Here is a 3,393-nt window from a genome sequence, read left to right on the forward strand (position 1 = left end):
CTTGCCCTGCGCCATTATTTCATTAGGACTCCCCCCTCTTTCCTGTACCATGGCCTCCTGGGCTGCTCTCCATCCTCCCCCTGCAGCAGAATGAATCCTTCCGAATGCAGATCTAAATAGGTCATGGCCTTGAATGAAACCCTACTTGCTCCTCAGTGCTTTCAAGATAAAACCAAATTCTACCAGGAGATACCAGATTCTGCAGGAGTTTAGTCATTCAAAACTACTTACAGTTTCCTGAACCTCTAACCTTGAATCTTCTGAGTCTTTGAACATTCCTCCCTGGTGTCTGGAAGGCTCTTCTTCCAAGACTGTTGCATACTTCGTTGTCCCTCCCCATCCACTTAGAGAGAAGCCAAATTATATTTATCCTTCAAAACTCAAAAGTTATTGCCTAATTGCCTCTGTCCTTCCTACTGCCTCAGTTTGTCCTGCTAATTTATCACATTGTCACATGGTATTGTCACTGGGTCAGTTTGTTTCTTTGTTTTACCAGTCTCATATTTCAGACTTACTAAAGGCAGGGTCTCTGTCTCACTTATCCTTGCTTATTTTACTCAGCAGTTATCCCAGGTCCTGACCTAGAACCCACCTCAACAAAAGTGTATTAATGGAAGAACAACTACCGCCCTTCCAGAACCCCATCTTGATGATAGAGCTTACTTACTTGTCTGCAGGAACACCCCCATACAACACACCTACAATCCTCTGAATGAAGCTCACATACCATTCTCCTGATCCCACATTTCAGAGATTATCTGTAATAACTTTTTAGGGAGAATCCTGGGTGAATAACAAAATGCAGAAGATTGGTTTTCATAGGTTCCTTAGTCCATCCTGCTCCTCTAGCATGCCTCTCTCTCCTCCCTCCTCCCAGGACTGCCTTGTTCACCCCATCGAGTCCCCCAAGAACACCTACTATTTCTGATCTTTGCTTTCGTACAAGTTACCTATTCATGCATAACAAATCTCCTCAAAACATAGTGGCTTAAAACATAAATCATGGGGTGTCTGGGTGGCTTAGTCAGTTAAGCATCTGCCTTTGGCTCAAGTCATGGTCCAAGGGTTCCAGGATCAAGCCCCACCTCAGGTTCCTCAAATAAATTAATCTTCTAAGAATTAATTAATTAATTATAAATAAATAAATAAATAAATAAATAAAAACATTTAAAATATAAATATAAATAAATTATAAAATATAAATATATAAATTATTAATTAGTTAATTAAAATTAGTCTTCTAAAGAAAATTTTATTTTTAAACAATCTCTACACCTAACCAAAGCTCAAACCCACAATCCTGAGATCAAGAGTCACATGCTCCCCCAACTGAGCCACCAGGCACCCTTTAAATAATTAATCTTAACAAATATATAATTCTGGGGTGCCTGGGTGGCTCAGTTAAGCATCTGCCTTCGGCTCAGGTCATGATCCTGACGTCCTGGGATTAAGCCCCACATCTGGTTCCCTGCTCAGCAGGAAGCCTGCTTCTCCCTCTCCCTCTGCTTGTGCTCCCTCTCTGTGTCTCTCTCTGTCATAAATAAATAAAATCTTAAAAAAAAAAAAAAACCCAAATATATAATTCTACTAAAAATAAACAATTTCCCAAAAAGCCTTATAGGTAAAGCCCTAGTAAATACTTTTCAAGTCCAGGGCAGCCCTAAGGGGAAAATTTTTAATAGAGTTACAAAATTGAACTTGTTTACTCATCCTTTCTATAGGGTCAGTCAAGTTTAGGCTTATGCCTCCCATCTATTTTGATGCCGCTATATTTATCACTATTTGACTGTAGCTTATCTCACCTGGCCAGGCTTTTTCCCCGTCTGCTTCAAAAATGGAATACCATCAGAGATAAAGAGAAACATTTAAGGAAAACCTAACAATTATAAATAAGAAACGGCATCAAAATACATCAAGTGGGGTGCCTGGCTGGCTCACAGACTCTTGATCTCAGGGTTCCGATTTCATGCCCCACATGGAGTGTATAGATTACTAAAAAAAAAAAAAAAAAACTAACAACAACAAAACAAAATACATTAAGTAAAAACAGAAGTAAACAGAGGCCTACACAAACCCACAGTCTTAGATGGAGATTGCATAGCATCTTTCTCAGTAAAGGATAAAACGCAGGAGGAATGTCAAAGATTTGAACATTACCAATCATTTTTACCTAATTAATATGTGTAAAGTACAATACCTATCAGGTGTAGAATACACATCTGTTTAAAGTGTACGTAGAACGGGGGCACCTGAGTCACCAAGGTGCCCACAGAAGAAAATATTCATAAAACATATCTGACAAAAGACTAGTATCCAGGATATGTTAGTAACTACTATAACTCAATATTAATAAAGACAAATATCCTGATTTCAAACTGGGCAAAAATACAGACTTTTCAACAAATGATGCTAGAATAATCTGTAAGAAAAAAGAAAAAAGGAACCTCAACCTAAGCATCACACAAAAATCAATTCAAAGTGGATCATGGATGTGGTGCCTAGGTGGCTCAGTTGGTTAAGTGTCTGCCTTTGACTCAGCTCATGATCCCAGGGGTCCTGGGATGGAGCCCTACATGGGGCTCCCTGCTCAGTGGGGAGTCTGCTTCTCCCTCTGCCCATCTCCTGCCTCTACTTGTGCTCTCTTTCTCTTGCAAAAATAAATAAGTAAAATCTTAAAAAACAAAAACAAAAAACAAAGTGGATCATGGATCTAAATGTAAGACATAAAACTATAAGACCTACAGAAAAAAACATTTGGTAAAATCTTCATATCTACTGCTAGGCAGACTTCTTACACTTGACAACAAAAATACAATCTGTAAAATAAAACAATGATAAATCTGCCTTCATTAAAATTTAAATATTTTGCTCTTGTGAAAGACCCTGTGAAGAGGATGAAAAGATGAGCTACAGTCTGGAAGAAAATACTTGCAAATCACATATATGACAGAGAACTAGTATCTACAATAAGCAGTTCTCAAAACACACTCGTTAAAAAAACACACAGTTTGATTAGAAAATAAAAGAAACAGGCATTTCACCAAAGAAGATATACAAATGGCAAATAAATACATGAAAAGATGTTCAGCATCATTAGGCATTAGGGAAATGCATATTAAAACCATATGAAGGGGGACGCCTGGTGGCTCAGTCAGTTGAGCAGCTGCCTTCACCTCAGGTCATGATCCCAGTGTTCTGGGATCGAGCACCACATTGGGCTCTCTGCTCAGTGGGGAGCCTGCTTCTCCCTCCTTCTGCCTGCCGCTCTGTCTACTTGTGATCTCTATCTCTCTGTCAAGTAAATAAGTAAAATCTTTAAAAACAACAACAACAACAACCCATATGAAGGGGTGCCTGGGTGGCTCAGCTGTTAAGCATCTGCCTTCAGCTCAG

This window comes from Mustela putorius, unplaced genomic scaffold, assembly GCF_011764305.1.
Source record: "Mustela putorius furo isolate JIRA1106 unplaced genomic scaffold, ASM1176430v1.1 tig00000135_pilon_pilon_pilon, whole genome shotgun sequence".
Taxonomy (NCBI): domain Eukaryota; kingdom Metazoa; phylum Chordata; class Mammalia; order Carnivora; family Mustelidae; genus Mustela; species Mustela putorius.